Source organism: Triticum aestivum, chromosome 5A (genome assembly GCF_018294505.1).
Source record: "Triticum aestivum cultivar Chinese Spring chromosome 5A, IWGSC CS RefSeq v2.1, whole genome shotgun sequence".
NCBI classification, from domain to species: domain Eukaryota; kingdom Viridiplantae; phylum Streptophyta; class Magnoliopsida; order Poales; family Poaceae; genus Triticum; species Triticum aestivum.
In genome coordinates, this window is record NC_057806.1 from 671,964,752 (window position 1) to 671,984,856 (window position 20,105).

The 20,105-nt window shown below is 46.4% G+C and overlaps 1 pseudogene; it reads right to left on the bottom strand.

The window, feature by feature from the left end:
• Positions 1-12,051: 12,051 nt before the first annotated feature.
• LOC123101771 (protein SRG1-like) lies at positions 12,052-14,726 on the bottom strand (annotated as a pseudogene).
• Positions 14,727-20,105: the final 5,379 nt, after the last annotated feature.

The window sequence follows — 20,105 nt, forward strand, 5'->3', positions numbered from 1 at the left end:
CACCATGGACTCTGATGACCTCCGTGAGCCTTGCTCCAGGGCCTTCACCTTCTCCTCCAGGTTCTTCACGTAGTCGATGGTACTCCCCAGCAGAGAGAGCTTGTCAGTCTGAATAATATGGCAATGTCCAACTATTTAAGCTGCAGCCTGCAGGCACCTGGTGATCACGTAAATGCAGCCAAGTTGTCTTGTCACGCACCTTCTTGAGGCCGGGGACGATGGTGGCCAGCGACACGAACTGCTGCTGCAGCTTCTCCCGCCGCTTGCGCTCGGCGATGACGTGCTCTTGCGGTGCCCTGCCCCGCCTCTCAGGCGCCTGCAGCTGCTGCATCGTCCCTTGGACTCTGTCTCGCTGCCAGCCGGAAAAGTTCAGGGTGCTAGCCTGGCCAGCTCCGAAGGAGAGGAAGTTGGATGATGGCGGCGGAGACGGTTGCCCCAGCTCGTTCTTCACCATTGCCGATCCGAATGGCAAGTTCGGCAGTGACGATGAGCCTGCAAAGCTCGGGAAATTGGAGCTACAAGATGGATTGAATGCCGGGGTTGCCATCGGTGGCGTGTAGCACTGCTCTTCATGGCCAGGTAGCGGTGGCTCTGCGAACTGCTGCTCCTGAATTGCAAGGTGGCTCTGGACCCCCTTCTTGCTGGTACATGTAAGCTAGTTCCTCCTGTTCCTGGCATGGGCCATTGCAATAAGATCACAAGTTTATCCATAGCTACATTTAACTCGCAGCATCTTATCCACAAAAAGAAAAATTAACTTGTCGCATCTGAACTTGTAGATGTTACAAGTGATTACGATTTACGACCAAATTAATGTGCTTACCGTTTGCGTAAGCCATTGGTTTGGTTGCTCCATCATATCACTGTGTACACAGGAAAAGCTTGATGATTAAAGCCCTGTTCGGAGTCTCTCCACTCCGCCGCTCCACTCCGGGAGCAGGGTGGAGCTGTAGTTAAACAGCACGGAGCTGCAGTCCCTCCACTTCGCAGCTCCTCGTATTTTTAGGAGTGGTGGGTTGCCGAACACTGCCTAAGACACATACATGCACAGAGGAACACCAATCTAGACAAGTAGAATTTCTGGTGAACACATACCTGAAACCTCTGTCCTTTGCGTTTCTTGTGTTCTCTTCTTTCTTGACTTCCTTTCTGTCCTGCTTACAGAGGCATGCACTTGTAAGTTGTAACGCAAACAGTATGTACTGGCAGGTTTGGTTTCGCAGTCCGGACACACCGTGCGAGTTTTCAGATTGTGTTTCTCAACACCTTTTCTCTCCGGTGCTTGGCCTGAGTGCCTGACATCGCAGCCCCGATCTCTGAAGATCTCCTGCATGCTATCTTTTAATACACCCGAGAGATCCGTGATCTGAATCTGGTTTACAAAGAAACTCTGCCGCGCACCTCCTCAACTCAACCTGTCTGAAGGTTCAGTAGGTTTGATGAAAGTGACACTTGGATATATAGAAAGCTAGTGTGCACGCATGCATGGTTGCCGGACGAGGTCTCGCAAGTGTGACGGTTGCGAGTTGTTGGAGTGTCGAATGCAACACTTTGTGAAGGATGAGTACACTCTAGTGTACATTTTCCGGATAAGTTTGGTGTTGGAGAGTAAGTACAGTAGTTATGAACTCCACTAGTGTGCATATACCAATACCATACTATCATTTTGTCGATTGTTTAGGAGACCCATGCGATTATGGCGCTGCATTCTTTATGCTGAGCCTGCAAGCTTTAGGTTAATTACACAAGCAAATCCCAGGAAAGCGGCTTCAAATCAAAGTGCAAATACAAGACAACTGGCTGGAAAGTACTACAAGAAGGGGACAAATGGCTTATACATTTGTTTTGCTTCAATCACATGAACGAGGTTAGGGCTTTAAGCTACTAGATTAGATACTCATCATGTTGTCGCATTGTTCTAGGTGCATGTGCAACTTGGAATATTTGGTGGCACCTTTCGGCAGCCACGAGCAACTTTGCTGCATATAGGATTGGTATGCAAAATTTTGCCTAGATTTAGTTGCTTCTTGCCGTTATAAATTTACTGTTAGTTAGTTATTAGGCCATGTCGTTTTGAGAGAAATACTCAACAATACTCCCTAAATTTTTTGAGAGATACACTACATTTATGGGCTAATTAACATGACCAACTTGATCAACAATACTCCCTAAAAAACAATACAACCTAAAACTCTGCACTACATCATTTTTCATGATCTTTTTAGCATGTCTAGTGCACCACCGGGGATTCCCACTTTCCCAGCATCCACAAATTACTCCACTGGACATCTCGGATCAGTTACCCACACTACAACCACATGCAAATGCTATGATCAAGTACATTTTCAGCTTAATTAGACGAAATTAGTAAACTATGAGGAGTTTGCATGCATCAACTTGTGCTACTAACTAAACACCTACATCTAGCAGAACCATCTTGTTGGCACGTTGCATCCGGATCGCATCTGAATATTTTGTTTGCAAAATGTACAGCTAATCCAAAAGGCACCAATGGAAGTAAACAATTTTTAAAGTTGTCACTTGTCAGGGTATCATAAGTTAGTCTTGGAAAGGATACTGTTATCATGGATGTATAAAAGTAAGACCTGTGAGTTTACAATTAGTTTTACTAGCAGGGGATACTCACTGGCGACATCAAGAGATTTGTGTCTGGAACTAGTTTCCAAAGAAAACTCTGCTGGGTAACTCGACAAGAGCTGTCTGAAGATTGAGTAGGTTCGATGACAGTGGCACTTGGATAGAGAGTGTGCATTGCATGCATGGTTGCCTGACCAAGTCTGTTTCGCTGAGAAGCACTTACGACGGCTGCAGGTTGCAACCAAGTTGAGCAGACTGCGAGACTTTGTGAAGGGTGATCCAGAAATTTTGAATGACGACTGAACATAATGTGCTATTTTCTCAACCAGTGGCATATCTCAAGTAATGATCTTTTGAGATAACAATTCCCAGCGTTAGGTGCTGGGTTTGTAGGGGGAGGACCTGGAGGGGAGGGAGATGAAAGGAGACGTCCTGGGCGGCGACGCAAGGCCGCCAGACGCGCTACCGCCGGGCGCGCAGCCGACCGGCGCACTTCGGCCGCCGGGCACACAGCTGACCGGCGCGCTTCGGCCGCCAGTCGCGCGGCAGACTCCATCACCTCCGCCGGTGATCTCAGAGGATATCACCGGGGATGACGAGATCCGGGTCATGGCGGATCAGTGGGTGGTTTGTTTCTCCGATCCGATCCGCGGATGGATCGAGGGACGGCTACAGCATTCTCCGTCATCGCGCTGGACGTCACTTCGTGATATGGATAACGACATCCTTGCCGGCGACTACTTGGCGGCGGACGTTCAGATCGAGGTAGGGATGCGTTTTATTTTAGATGACTTCGATGTCCATGTGTTGTCATGTTTGCAGGAGGTTCACAGAGAGGAGATCGAAGTGATCGATTTGACGACGACGCATGAGGCGATGCGGGAGGCGCCCGCGGCCATTGCAGTGAGCCGGCCTTCTTCGTCTATGAGGCATGTCGGGGGGCGGTTTTGGGTTCTTGCGGACTCGGAAGATGAGGAGGACGACGACGGTGATCCTGATGGCAGATCACCGGGGAAATACTCACTGACGCCGTCCGACGTGGTCGTGGAGGCCTTCAGCCCTGGTCACTCGCAGGATGAGGTGGCCGCGCTGGCGCCGGGCGATGCTCCGGGGCGGATCGGGCTGTGTTCTGAGGAAAGAGTGGAGGTTGTTCGCCGGACCATCCACCGGAGGACGGCGGCGACGGCGATCCGGCCTTGGAAAGGGCCTATACCTAAGGTATGCATCAAACCCATCACCTTGTCAGATTTTTTCCCGCAAGACGCTTGGACTCGGGTTGTTCGTAAGAAGAAGAAGAAGAGAGGGAGACCGGAGCCAGTACCGCCGGTGCCGGAGATCAGGGCGGCGACTGAGATCCGAGCGGCTAGGGCGGCTCGTTTAAATTTTCTCTTGGGCCGCGAAGGGGCTGTCGAGGAGTGGGCCGGCTACAAGCCTGTGCATGGGTATGAGGCCCAGCATGGGGGTGTTGACGAAGGGCTTGTGGACAGGCGCCGACTGGGTATGTGGCCCAGGAGAGCCTGGATGCGCCTCCCCTGCTTATCGAGCCATGCATGCTAGAAGATCGTCGTGTTCGATCTATCCTTCCGCCGCCTAGGGTTGACAAGCGCTCCGTTCTGTCGGGCTTTCCTCGATGTGGTCCTGGCCGCGCAACCCGTATCCCTCCCCTCGCCATGGCTGGGCGGGGGAGTGCCCCTTCTGCTGATCCAAAGAACCTTGGGGTGGCCGGAGCGACGCCGGCTGGACGAGGCGGTGGTGCGCTAGGGCAGAGGCCGATCCTGTCGGCAGGGCGCGGCCCGCCACCTGGAGCCCGACCAGCGGCTGCTGCAGGGAGTGGCGTCCCACCCTCCCCAAAACCAGCGCTCGCGACCGGACCTCCTACGGCTGCGGGTCATGGCACGGCTGGAGTTCGGCCGCCGCCGTCGGCTTCGACGGGACCTATGGCGGTGGGCCGCGGCACTGCTCCGCTGAGGCCACCGACAACTGCGACAGTGGGGCGTGGAGCCGCTCCGCCGAGGCCGCCGGTGCATGTGTCCAATGGTCCTCGGCTGGCTCTCCAAGCCAATTCCCCGCGGCCGGTCGTCCCGGCTACTTCTGCCGGCACGCATCATCGTCCTGCGCCGCCACCTCACTATGTTGCGAGGCCGACGCAGAAGCGCTTGGGCCCAGCGCAGACGAGATAGAACGTGGTGGCTGGAGAAGCTTATGATCCGCCCCGAGGACAGTGGGGGATGACGGCCATGATGCGTATGGGGATGGTCGACACCGTGGATCGTCATCGACGGGAGGCGGTCGTGCGTATGCTTGGCAGAGCGATGGTTCTGCTGAGAGGCCGTTTCTAGGCCCTCCGGGCGGTTTTGTTGAGGGAGCTTCTGGACCGGACTACCGGCAGAGAGGGGGTTACCGTGGTCACCGTGGTGGTCGTGGCGGGGGTCGTGGTCGTCATCGCAGACAGCCTCCGCCACCGGCCATTGTGGATCATCAGGAGGCTGAGGTGGCGGCCGATCCCGTTTAGACGAATGCACTGCCTAGCCAGGCGATGGAGGTAGTGACGAATTTGGCTAACGCGGAAATTCCTGGGAATGGGGTTACAACTGACGCAGGCGACCGGGTAGAGTCTGAGAGGGCGTCCAAGTGGGCGCGTAAGAAGGAGAAGATGCTATGCTATAGATGTGGTGACAAGGGTCACTTCATTGCTGAGTGTGTGGCGGAGTTGTGCGACACGTGTGGTAAACCAGCACACGCCATGGGGGATTGCCCGCTTCTGCGTGATCAGGCTCCGGCTCTCACGATGTATGGAGTATATTGTGCTGAGCTTATGTTTTTTGAGTCCCCGGCGGCGAGAGAGATTCCGGTAGAGTCACAGAGCTTGACTACTGGAATTGTGAAAGCTACCCAGGGAGTGGGGTCTGAGGCTCAGATTGTGCAGAGACTCCAGGAACTGGCCCCAGGTGATTTTCAGTGGGAGCTTGTCCAGGTTGAGGACAATGTGTTTAGGGTTGACTTCCCAACGGTGGACGACTTGCAGAGGTTGCTGAGTTTTGGGTTGTGCAAGGTTCCTGGCACGAAATGCATCCTAGAGTTCCACGAGTGGAAGAAAGTGGAGCCCAAGGGAAAGCCTCTCACTCAGGTGTGGCTGCGATTTTCCGGGGCCCCCTCCGAGTCTTTGACGTATGCTCGAGTTGTGGCTAGTCTGGGGATTATGGTTGGCAAAACTGAGAAAGTGGATATGACATTCACACATGCCCATGGGGTGGCCCGACTATTAGTGAGTGTTCTGGACATCGAGTTCGTCCCGGATGTGGTCAACTGGACTTATAGGGGAGAGGTGTTCCCGCTTGAGATTGAGTTTGAGGATACAGAGTTGTTTGCTGTCACAATTAATGGGACAGGCGTGGATATGCACGAGGGTGATGGCGATGCGGGTGCTAGTGGGGACCCGACTGATGAGGTTGGGCGAGAGAGGACTACTGGATCTAGTCCTGCTCTGCCCGGGGATGGACCCGGGGCTCAGCCAGCCCCAGCTCCGTCGGCACTGATGAGCACGTTGAGGTTTGGATCTTTTGAGCCAGCATCTGCCCCTCCCAGACTTTGGAGCGACCGGGTGGATTCTGATGATGGTTTTGAGTGCATGCTGCCGGTGTTGGAGTTTGAGGCTGTGGTTGGACCAGGGGTGGAGGGATTAACCCCAGTGGTCTCGGACCGGGAGACGACGTCTACTTCAGAGGCTGTATCTGGGAGGGGGAGTCCGGGTCAGGTGACTTCGATCTCCTCTCCTCCTATCGTGGCGCCGGGGACACCGGTGATGCCTACGATGGCAGGTCATGGGGGAGGATGTATGGGTCAGGTGGACCCAATTCCTTTTCCTACGGTGCCGGCTTCAGCCGCCGCTTCTCCTGTGGTGTTGGGGGGGAGGGTCTGGGGCAGGTGGCCTTGACCCTCCCTCCTTCTTCGCCAGTCATCTCTGGCCAGGGGGTGGGGCGGGGGGAGTGTCTGGGCAGGCGGCGCCCGCGCATCCCTCCCCCGGCTTCCCGTCCATGGGCCTTGTGAGCCCTCCGTCGCCTCCTCTGGTATCCTTGGCTGAATCTTCAGCGCGAGGTGTTACACGGGAGCAGGTTATTTCCTTCGGTGGGATCCCCGATCCGGTATCTGCGGGGCGACGGATGAGTTCTCGTCTCCAGGACCACCCGGAGGTTGATGACATGCAGCAGAGGTACGCTATAAGGGCGGCCAAGATTCGGGATGCTGCGATTTCTACTGGTATGTCCGTCAACATATCTAATTCTTTATTGCATTTTTCTAATGAGGAAATTATAAATAATGCAAACCAGTTAGGAGTTTCACTAGGGGCTAATGATAGTGAAATTTCCAATTCAGTAAATGATCTTTTAGATTTGGAAGCAGAACGTGCCTTAGAGATTATTCGTAATCTAGCTGCGGTAAAGCCCATGAATGATGAGGATATTGACGAGTTGGGGGTTCAAGTGCTCAATAACTTCTGTGCGGATCTAGCACCATCAAACCAGGAGTCTGAGGATGATGATGTTCCTCAGGCTAATATAGTAGTTAGTGCCACTAAGCCCGGTTATGAGGACCGGGCGGAAGAACCTAGTAAACCAAAGCGCAAATGGAAACGGAAGATTTACCCCGATTCTGCGGTTCGTAGGAGTGCTAGGATTCGGACTACCAAAAAATTTCATGATGAATTATGAAAGGAATCTTTTGGAATAGTAGAGGTCTGAAAGACTTGGCTAAAAGAAGGTTTCTTGCTGAGGCATCTTTAGAGCATCGTTTAGACTTTATTGCTCTCTCGGAAACTGGTCGTGAGAACTTTGCGCCCCAGTTTCTTACCTCTCTTGCGGGCGGTATTGACTTTCATTGGCATTGCCTTCCTCCGCGAGGAAGATCGGGTGGGATCTTGCTTGGTGTGAGATGTGACTCACTAGAAGTCCGCAGCGTAGTGATGGATGACTTTGCGGTTAAGTTTCAAGTCAGGTCAAAAGATGATGGGTTCAATTGGGCTTTGGTGGCGGTATATGGTGCCGCACAGCCCGAGCTTAAACCGGAGTTTTTGGTGGACCTTGTTCGAATCTGTGGGTCTGAGCAGCTTCCAATTTTAGTTGGGGTGATTTCAATATCATTCGGAGGAGAGAGGAGAAGAACAACGATAATTTTGATGGCAGATGGCCGTTTATGTTCAATACCATTATTGAAAGCTTGGATCTGAGGGAGATAGAGCTTTCTGGTAGAAAGTTCACCTAGGCTAATGCTTTACCAAACCCGACGTACGAAAAGCTTGATCGAGTTCTCGCGAGCGTTGAGTGGGAACAGAAGTACCCTCTCGTAACAGTACAAGCCCTCTCGCGTGGAATATCCGATCACACTCCTTTGTTCGTGGACTCGGGGGAGCCGAACCACGTGGGAAACAATGATACCTTTTCTTTTGAGATGGCCTGGTTTGAATGCGAAGGTTTCTTGGACCTGATTGCCAGGGAATGGGCTAAGGGTGCAGGAGGTAGGACTTCGGTCGAGCGTTGGCAGAATAAGATTAGGCATTTGAGAAGTTTCTTAAAGGGGTGGGCTAAACACCTTAGTAGGGAGTATAAGATTGAAAAGGACAGGCTCCTTTCTCTTATTCACCCTTGACATACAGGATGAATCCATGATTTTGCAGCCAGCAGAGCTTCAGGTTAAAATCGAGGCGGAGAAGAGGTTGAAAGAACTTCTCCGCGAAGAAGAATTGAAGTGGGCATTGCGGGCTAAGGTCTGCAAAGTTGTCCAGGGGGACGCAAATACTCAATTCTTCCACTTAATTGCTAATGGCAAGCATAGAAAGAAGAGAATCTTTCAGCTTGAGCAAGACGAAGGTACTATTTTAGGACAGGATAACCTAAAAACTTATATAACCGAATATTACAAGCAGTTATTTGGACATCCCGAGGATAGCTATGTGTCCCTCGATGAGTCCAGGATTGAGGATGTGCCTCAACTATCAGCTGCCGATAATGATATTTTGGTTGCTCCATTCTTAGAGAAAGAAGTGTTTGATGCTATTGCACAGATGAAAAACAATAAGGCTCCCGGACCGGATGGTTTCCCGGCTGAGTTTTACAAAAAGTGCTGGCACATTATTAAGGGAGATTTGTTACCTATGTTCCATGATCTGTTCTCTAGACAACTTCATCTATTTCAATTGAATTTTTGAACTATCACACTGGTTCCTAAGAAAATGGATGCTGTGAGAATAGAGCAGTTCAGGCTGATCTGCCTGCTTAATGTTAGTTTCAAAATCTTCACCAAGGTCGGGACTAATAGGCTTACACAGATTGCGCATTCTGTGGTGCAATAGTCCCAAACTGCTTTCATGCCGGATAGAAACATCCTTGAAGGGGTGGTTGTCCTTCATGAAACGCTCCATAAAATCCATTCTAAAAAACTAGATGGAGTAGTTTTTAAGGTGGATTTCGAGAAAGCGTATGATAAAGTCAAATGGCCATTCCTCCAACAGGCATTGCGTATGAAAGGTTTTGATGAAGCCTGGCGCCGCCAGGTTACATCGTTCACGCAAAAAAGAAGTGTTGGAATTAAGGTGAATGACGATATTGGTCATTACTTCCAGACACATAAAGGCCTAAGACAAGGAGATCCGATGTCCCCTATCCTGTTTAACATTGTGGTTGATATGTTAGCACTTATGATAGGAAGGGCTAAGGAGAATGGTCAAGTCGGTGGCTTGGTACCTCATCTTGTTGATGGAGGAGTATCCATTCTTCAGTAGGCTGATGATACAATCATTTTTATGGAGCATGATTTGGCCAAGGCGAGAAATATGAAGCTGGTGTTATGCCTTTTCGAACAATTGACCCGCCTTAAGATTAACTTTCACAAGAGTGAGTTGTTCTGCGTTGGTAGAGCCAAAGAAGAATAAGAGGCTTATAGGCAATTGTTTGGGTGTGATTTGGGGGAGCTACCTTTTTCTTACCTCGGCATACCAATCCACCACCATAAGCTGACAAACAGAGAATGAAAGTGCATCGAAGACCAATTTGAAAAGAAACTGAGTTGTTGAAAGGGCAAGCTCATGTCATACGGAGGCCGACTAATTTTGATAAATTCGGTGCTCACGAGTATGCCTATGTTTCTCTTATCGTTCTTTCAAGTCCCAGTTGGAGTAAGGAAAAGACTGGACTTTTATCGATCACGTTTCTTTTGGCAGGGTGATGAACTAAAAAGAAAGTACCGGCTAGCTAAACGGGATATCATCTGTAGACCGAAAGACCAAGGGGGGCTTGGTATTGAGAATCTTGAAGTTAAGAACAGATGCCTTCTTAGTAAGTGGTTGTGGAAGCTATCCCATGAGACTGATGCCATGTGGGCGCAAATACTTCGTAGCAAGTACCTTCAAACCAAAACTTTGTCACAAGTGACAGTTAGGCCGACCGACTCGCCTTTTTGGAAAGGACTGATGAAAGTCAAACAATCCTTGTTTAATAGGGCAAAGTTTATTATTGGCAACAGCGCTAGTACACGGTTCTGGGAGGATACTTGGCTCGGAGAGACACCCTTGGCCATTCAATACCCGTCTTTATATCGTATTGTTCAACATCGTGAGGTGTTCGTTGCAACGATATTTCAATCTATCCCCCTTAATATTCAGTTTAGACGGTCGCTAGCGGGCAATCGTTGGGAAGAATGGCTCTGTCTAGTTAGGAGACTGATGGAGGTTCAATTGTCCCAACAACCCGATGAATTACGCTGGAAGCTAACTAGGTCTGGAGTATTCACAGTTAAATCAATGTATATTGATGTAATCAATTCGAGCTTCATTCCTACCTCCAAGCATGTTTGGGCTGTCAAAGTTCCTTTGAAAATAAAAGTATTTATGTGGTTTGTCCATAAACAAGTCATTTTAACCAAGGACAACCTAACAAAGCATAATTGGACAGGATCAACTAGGTGTAGTTTCTGTGATCGGGATGAGACAATTAAGCACTTGTTTCTTGATTGCCCGTTGGCCAAAGTTCTTTGGCGCACCGTCCACATTGCTTTCAATATTACTCCACCGAATTCTGTTAACATGTTATTTGGGACATGGCTTAATGGGATTGAGCCTGACTTAGCGAGACATATTCGTGTGGGAGTATGCTCTTTACTGTGGATTATCTGGAATTGCAGAAATGATTTGGTTTTTAACAGAACATCATGATTTCATTTTATGCAGGTTATCTTCCAAGCCACGGCATTGATCCATTTGTGGTCGCTACTCACTCCGATGGAGGCCAGAGAGCATTTGGTTACTGGATCTATCCGCTGGGAGATGGTAGCACGGAATATTTTCAACCGGTTTGGATGGCGATCATGTAATAGAATAGACAATTAGTTTACCTATCTTGCTTTAGACAGCCGGTTGTGGCGTCCTTGTTTTGGCTAGTATGTGTTTCTAGCCTATTTAGCTCTGCGTGAGCTTTTGTTTCAGTTGGAGACTTTTGAGACATTGTTACAACCTTATTTATTTGTTTTAATAAGATGGCCGTATGTATTGTTCTGATGCAGAGGCCGGGGTAACCCCCTTTTCGAAAGAAAAAAAACACTGTACATGCAGTAGGTTGAAGTGGTGGTGACATCTCTGTATATTTGGTTCTGGTGTTGGGGGTATCAGGTAGAGCACATATGAACTCCACTAGTGTGCATAAGATTATATATGTGCTAATATCATATCATTTTGTCAACCGTTCACGAGATCCATTCGATAATGGCGCTGCATTGTTTACCCTGAACCTGCAAGCTTCTAGACTACGGAAGCAGCCCAGATCCCAGGAAAGTGCCTTCGAAGCAAAGTGCAAATACTGTTCCGGACAAACTGGCTGGAAAAGTCCAAGCCTGAAGAGGGCACACGAAGAGGACAAATGAATTGTAAGTATTTTTTTCTTTGAATCCCATCAACGAGGTTAGGGCGATAAGCAACTAGATTAGATTTTATCTGCTATGTTCTAGGTGCATGTGCAACTTTGCTTGGAATATTTGATGGCACCTTTGGGCTGTCAAGAGCAACTCTGCTGCATACAAGACTGCGATGCAAATTCTTGCCTAGTTTTAGTGGCTTCTTGTAATTCTAAACTGATTATCTCTCACAAGTCAAAACCACATGGCCAAATCAGTACTACTGGGAAGCCACACAGTTAACTTTATTTATAGACTAATTAACATGGCCAACTTGATCAAGTACAACCTAATACTCTGCCCTGTAACTACTCCATCATTTTCCATGGCCTTCTTAACATGTCAGGTTTGCACCACTGGATTGCCACTTTTCCACGGTTAGCAAGTTACTCCACTGGGCCACTTGGGTTAGTAACCCAAAATACAACCACATGCAAATGCTATGGTTAAGTACATTTTCAGCTTAATTAGAAAAGCTTTCTAAATTTCGAGGAGTACACATTCTGATTTATTATCTCACATCTGGATACATTTATTAGCTCACATTCGTATACATCGGTCAATTAACCATGACCAAAGTGGAGCAGCGCAAATGTTTCGGGCCTATATAGTTTATTATAGCAACTACGGCTGTTGAAATTTCTGCTCTTGTAGACTCAGACGCTAAGCATGGCATAGCAACCTCGTCCACCCTCAGGGTCTTGTATTTCTTGACCTCGGCTCCAACTATTTCAGATAGTGGGCCCACGCTCATATCAAACTTTGGGAGGTGAAAAGCAGAATTGGACATCCTCTTCTTGTGAGGATTAACGGTGACCCTGTGCTCAATGTTTTGGTACTTTCCATTTGTCAATATCTACAAATAAAGAGGGCTCATGTTAATAATTGGGGACTTCTTTATTAGAGCGAGTATGTGGCATTTTAGTCTTCACAACCTGACAAAATACTAATACGATGTTAGACAGTATATCCTAATAAGAAATGGATAACAAATTAATATATCAACGGGTGCATAGATATACCTCAAGAAAGTCACCAACATTCACCGCCAATGCCTTGGGCTGGGGTTTTACCGGCACCCCTGCATCTTGTCTCTTGATCTGGAGCCCTCCCACCATATTCAGCTCCCATACCAGCGTTAGCATTGAAATGTCGGAATGGGGTGAAATCCCCAAAACTTTATCATGACCCACGGGGCATGCAGGGTAGTAGGTCATCCTCAATGCCTGACTCACGTACGTATCTCTGGGGGAGCTCAACACCTAGGTTTCTTGCGATGATTGCCATGAGCGAGCCAGTCACCCTCATCAGCTCAGAGGAGTACAACTCAATGGATTCCCTGTTGCATTGGAAAAAAAATCATATCAGAGACACCGCTTCTTGTTGTTTCAAGGTTTAGCTAGTCATGGTATAGGACTTAAAATATGTACCTGCAAAAATAACTGTGTCAGGAATTCCATGGTTTTTCACCTGCAAATTGTATGTATTACATGTATTGGCTCCTTGGAGAAAAACTGCAGTATTTCAGTCTGAAAGGAGATATAAAGGGTGACAAACTTGGAATAGGATTGCTCAACTTATTTTTGAATTAGCAGTGTGACCTGCACATTTGGCCTGCAATATTTTCTTTACTCTAGAGACCTATTTATTTGCTCATCTAAGGCAACACATAGTTATTGATATATATTTTCTGATGGTGAATGAATTATTACTTCATATGCTTTGTTGTTTGTAGTTCTTTTTGCCAGATCACTATGTTTCATTTTCTCCTGTAATAGCTTGTTTTTCCTGACAATGCATTTTTTCTTTTGCATTGACTTAACATTTACTGGCTCCAACTTCTTTCTACGGGTAAAAAAATATTTAGTGGCTCCAACTTATTGCGTACTTCCTCTGTTAACAAATGTCAGACATTTTAGGTCACTACTTCCTTCTGCAAACAAATGTAAGGCATTTAGGTCACTGAAGTTTTTTACTTTTTTGAAATAAGGTCACTAAAGTTTGTTTACAGAGGAAGTACTAAACATCTGTTTGGTGGTTACAACCATTACGGGTTTAGTTGTGACAACTCTTGTCTCTGTACAGTACAATATGTCGTAGGCATGCTGTTTGATATATTTATGCTCCATCATTCTATACATATAAGTTTTAGTTTGAACTTTATATCTAAATGAATTGAACCTTTTTTTTTTGTTAAATTCATTCTTGAAATCAAGTATTTGTGTACTAGTACTACTATCCTTTCTTTTTGGTCGAAGCTTGCACTCCATGCAGTATATTGCTGAAAGTATTTATTATTTTGTTGGCCATTTGATTCTGTTGCATGTCCATGTCCACATATATCGCCGCACCCCTTCTGCAATCAAAATTATTTTCCAGCGTTTAACAATACACAGATCCAAGAGGAGATGTAACAGACTAACGCCTAGCATTAGCCTCCATGTATTTCTGTTTGCAGCTAGTACTAATCGATCTGAGCCCTCTCTAACAAAAGATATACTCTCAAAATTATAGAGTTGACACAGGTCTTTATGTCTTTAATTTGGTCAACAAAACATGTGCACACGGGGATGCAAATGGGTACCCTCTGATCCTTATTTAGTTCAACCAAACTACAAGTTTTCAGAATCGCACTACTTTCAGAAATTTTGCTTCATTTGGTTGAACTAAGTAGGGTCAGAGAGTACCCTAATGAAAATCAATTAGTATTCCTATGTACATATTCTGCAATGCTGATTTAAGAGTTGTTATAATTTTATTATCTGTTACGAAAAATACACCATTTGTTTTATATGAACTATGTCTTCACGGTTGGATTTATTTAATGTAGCAGACCACGGAAAGCAAAGACATATATGATGTCGTAGTTCATGGAGAAAATGTTCAAACATGGAACAAAATCATACCTGGAAGAAGCCCCACTCCTCACATGCAGACTTGAGCATAGTTTTAAATAGCCGGCTATAGCCTCACTCCTCACATGCAGACTTGAGCCTGGCGGCCTCCAGCTGATAGCTCCGGGAATCAAGGAGCATACCAAGGTCAATTACGGGAATGCTCTGGCTGTTATCATCACCATGAGCAGCAACAGCGACATCGTCGGCGCTCGCCGGCCTGATGTACCGCTTGATGGCCTCCTCCGTCAGCTCCGCTGCGTTCGCGGCCAGCGCCTGGACGTTCTTCACCGGCATGGTCTTGCCGTGCGACCATTTCCCTTCGTTGCTCTGCTTGGTATCCCATATTCCGCCTGCGTGTAGTAGCAAGGTAGTAGTACTTCAGATTTATAGCCGTGGAGAGCCGTGGCAGTGAACGCAAGCATTATAGACCTCTATCATTGATTTGGACCACAAGTTCAAAACAAACAACTCGGGTTCCTGTGTTGGCCTAGAAAAACGCAAACAGCTAAATAGTTGCCACCGACTACTACCGTTCGCAGCATGGAGAGATTTTGGCTTGGTGCTTTCAATCATGCATCTCTATTCTTAATGGACGAGTTGGTTGAATAGTCCCATCACTTTTGTCTGGGTTTTTTTTCGTTCGGTTTTTTTTCGTCTTCCCTCCCACCACCACTCTTCACGTTGGTTTATTTTTCTCTTCATTTTTAGCAAAGCAACACTTTCCTAACTTACAAAAAGTCACGGAATAAACTTTCCTAATTTATCCAAATCAACCGATATCTCTTATTAATGCAATTTAATTTAGGAAACAAACAACGGATTTCTAGAAACAAATAACGAGTTTTCTGGAAACAAATAAAGAGAGAACACTTTCTTTTTTATAGACACCCCACTAATTGTACCTAGATAAATTAGCACCACCGGATCGGCCAGGGTCGATCAAATCAACCGTCAAATTTAGTCAAACCATCTGATGGGTGTGTACCGCTGGCAGACGAAATCCCACACAGATTTGTTTGGGATGCCCCACGTCCCCAAAATTACGTAATAATCCCCGCTGAGAAGGGAAACCGTCCCGTTGAATCCTCCTCGCAAGCTCTTCTCGACTCCTTCCAGCCGCAATCGCTCTGTAACGACATGCACCCTCCGTTGTCGCCTGAAGCACGCACACCCAAAGCCGGATCGGAGCACCTGGATCAACCCTGAGGCTAGGGAATGGGCAGAGGGGATGCCGACACCGACGCTGGCGGCGAGCTCGCGGCGGCAGATCCGGTGCACCAGCGGCTCCAAGTCCATGGCCGGCCTGGGTGCCACCGTACGGATGTTCAAGGAGGTCGTCGCCAAGACCTGCAAGGTGTCGCCGCCACAGCATCGGCTGATCCGCAACACCCAGATCTTGAAGAACGAGAAAACCCTAGCCCGGTGCGGTGCGTGCTTTCCCTAATATGCCATGGTCAGTTTGATCAGTCATGCGCATGAGCTTCTCTATTAGACAACGCTATTTCAACAGAGTATGTCTTGTTTGTTTTACTACTATATTTTTAGGCATCCGCACAACCTGGAGGAGCTTTGTTTTAAGAACCGGAACATCTATGGTGTGCTTTTGTCTAAAATCCGTGAACAAGTAGAGCAATGGCCGACCCTGCATTACCATATGGAAAGAATTTTACTCCCTCCATTCCTAAATATAAGTCTTTGTAGAGATTTTACTATAGACCACATACGGATGTATCTAGATGCATTTTAGAGTATAGATTCATTCATTTTGCTATGTATATGGCCCATAGTGAAATTTCTCCAAAGACTTATATTTAGGAACGGAGGGAGTAGATGGTAATACTTTTGCCACGGAGACATCCTGGAATTAAAAGGCTAATAATTGACTAATATCATGCGAGGTTCTAATATATCAATGACTAATATACTCTAGATATCTTATTGCGGGCGTCCTAGACTAGAAAACTTCTGTCCATGAGTATCCATTAGTATTTCCAGTGTATTTCTGAATTTTCTCACTGTGGACTTGCCACTTTATACCTTCAAGATTCCTATAATTTTTCAAGATGACTTGGCATAGTTAACTGGAGATGTTCCGTCATTCAAACATGCTGATGGCCAAGCAAAATATTCAGGTATACTGGAAACACCCATAGCTAGATGCATATACCTTACAAGCACACTTTACTGTAGTAAGATGCTTATATGCAAAAGTATTAAAACCTGATATACCCAGACTATCGTAATTCATGCTTGTCTGTGCCTTCTAGGTAATATGCCCAACATGCTTCTGCATGAGAATGGCTATGGCAAGTAAGCATGAGAAATATATATGTCCCTTTGATTAAATTTGGGCAATTTGAGGTGTGCCTGCTGGTTATGCAAAAAGATAAATCTGTCTAGCAATTGTATTCTATTGATGTGGTTATTTTTAGAAAAGGAGCAGGACCCCCGGCCTCTGCATTCTATTGATGTGGTAAAGCCTTAATCAGTCTTTGTTGTATACTTCGAAGATTTACAGCTAGATGAAGCTGGAACATTAAGGTACTTGAGTAAGATTCATAAGGATCATCAGCTATTCATGCAAGAGCAAGTCATGATCCATCTCACTTGCATGCATGTAGGCTGGAGACGAGTCATGTTTGGTCGCACATGGGAGCTGTTCTTGTGAACGTGGGAGATGAGATTGTCGCCAAGGTGCCGAGGAAGGAGCGGGTGACATTTGTACCTAAACGGTATCGAGTTTTGTATGTTTTTTTATCTCCTGTGGTATTCCGATTACGAGTCACATTACCAATCATTCGACAATTATAGTTTTGATATTTTAGTTCCATCTCAATCATTCATTTCTGCCTGATCAAACATGAACGTGCAACTGCTTTTTTAAAGTTTGGATCAAAAAATTGTTTGCAAATAGAGGTTAGTGAAGCCTTTTCTTGGCCTCGGCAGACCTGCACCCCACACGCGCCCGACATGAGCTATAACTATTCTACATATTATGAGACATTTAATTTTGTGTGCTTCGTGTAGGCTATTCATCTAGGACATGGTTTCCTTTCAAAATGTATAGTTTGGCCAGATTTCTTTACACCGAGGGGCTTAAATTCTCTGGATATTTCTCACTGTTGGGTTTGTATAGTTGCTATCCTCGATCATGATAATTGATGGTATATTTTGTGGCATAGAGATTGAGTAGTGAATGGGCTATATGTTTTTCCTTTTAAAGTCGTTGTTGTTTTGTAGAGGAACCCTATTTTCTCAATGTACGAGATATATAGACATATATGAAAATGATCATGTACAATTTTCTTCATCATAATAGCTTGAGTTTGTTACAAAGTATAGACTCTCAAAATTGGTATGAAGCCATGCCATTATATTGTACTACTTTCTTCATGTTACATGCTTACATGTCTGAAGGGATTTGTTAAAACATACCATGTACCATTTTATTTTTAGGTGGCACAATCTGTTTTTTTTTTGGCTGCAGAGAAATGTTTTAATATACTATAACTTTGAGAGTTACATATCTTTAGCTTGTGCGCATGATGACCAAATACTGCAGAGGAACTTTTTAATCGATGATGGGAATTCATTTTAATTTATGATCCTTGAAAATATATGAGAATATCTTTGGCACGTCATAGGAAAAACAATTTGAAAGAAAGTTGTAGTGAAATTGGCTATCATAATGTGAACTTGCTTATTTTAATCCTAACGGCATATGTGAATTAAATGTTTTGTGTCATTTGTTAATGCTTGCTTTGAGGAAGTTATGTAAATTGGTGCTTACGTATCTCAATGTGGCTGAAAAAAGCTATTTGTAAGATCAAGTGGATTGTAGTGTCTTTTGATATCAACATATCATGATTGAGTAGTGAATGGGATAAATGACGACCTACCGCGACTTCGTTGGCCACACCCATCCCCGCCTCCCAATCACTCCAAAGGAACACGGCCCTGCCGCCCTCTCCTTCCACTAGAGCTCAGCCGGAATGACCAGGCGCCGCAGGACACTGGCCTATCCCACGCCCCTGCCAGCCGTCTGGATGCTGCGCCGGAGTCTCTCGCGGTCGCTGGGAGCCGGGGCGCGCTCCTCCACAACGCCGTGATCCAGGGCTTCGTCGACGCGGGCCTCCCGGCCGGGGGGCACTCTGGCCGCCTACCGGCGGCATGCTGGACACTGAGAGGGTGTTTGACGGAGCGCCGGCCAGGGACATCGTCATGTACAACTCCATGGTGGACGAGTACGTGCCCAGAGGTCTCTTGGGGCGATGGCTTTGTACTACTTTAGGGTGATGCATGAGTTGCAGCATGCCAGAGTTGGGATTATTCGCCGCCCTTGACGCTTGCTTCCTGGAACAGGTGTTGATGCAAGGGCATTGGCTGGAGCGAGACGTCAAGGTCGGCACCTCTCTTCTTGACACATACTACAAGTGTGTGACGTTGCTTCTAATGAAGGTGGCGAAGATGATTGTGGAGGTGGAGGGGACGCTCAGCATGCCGCCGGAGTATATCTCCGACGCACTCCTTGAGCTGGATCATGACCTACACGGATACATCCATCCCAAACTCAAGATGCTCATCAGTTACATCGACAACCTCCCACCAGTGTGAACCGTGAAGATCCCATTCCCTATTTCATCCAATCCGATCTTTATGGTAGTTCTAACATTTGTGTTCTAGGATTTTTTGATGAAACAACATGGTACCGGAAGTGATGTGTTATTTTGATGAGTTGGTCGGGGTTCTCGTTTGTCAAGCTTTGGTAACAGGCATAGTGCGATGTACTAAACAATTTATAGCAGGGATAATCACTCCAGATTATTCTGATTTGTTCATCGTTGAACTTATCCTCTCAAACTACATCAGTAGAAGTTTATCTCTATTTTCCCTCTTTGTTGTTCAAGTTGTCAGGTAGTATTGATTTTCAGGATTTATACATCAAAGGTTTTAAAACATTACTATATTCCATACCAAGTATAATGTTATGCATACAAAGAATAATGAAACTAATTAGATGAGTTCTCGTGTCACTAATTTGTGATCAGATTTCATTGTTCAGGTTCTGGTTTCATTTGTTGAGCTATTTTAATTTCTTTTCATGCGAGCAATGAAAACACTTTATGACTGGTACTACGTAGAAACTTTAATACGTTGGTTGTGGAATCATGGTGGTGATTTGGATTTCTTCACTGAATTCTGATAGACTTCCATTTTGGGGGCTATCTGTTTTGACTCCATATGCTATATTTTGTTACCGAATGGAAAATACAAGGTCTTACTCTTGATATAAATAGACATGAGACTTATTGAGAATTTTATCTGCAGCATGTGTTCTCATACCTTTCACATGAAATCTTGAAGTAAAGTAGAACCAAGGCTATGCGGATGGCAGCGGTGGCTCGGAGAAGAGAATAAGTGGGGGTGCGAGGAGTGATGTGGACTGCGGAACGGAAGGAAGGGGAGGAAAGCTGCGCCCATGAACTATGCCCATAGCTTGATGTCAAACTTCATTGCAACTCTTGTTAGATCCTAAAGAATTAGTATGGGGCCCCTTCAGGAATTTACAATTACCCCATTAATGAGTTTTAGTTAATTAATATTCCAGGTTTCATTGTGCCTCAGTTTCCTCTTGGGACGTTGGCCCCGAGGTGAGAACTCTGTCACCCATGT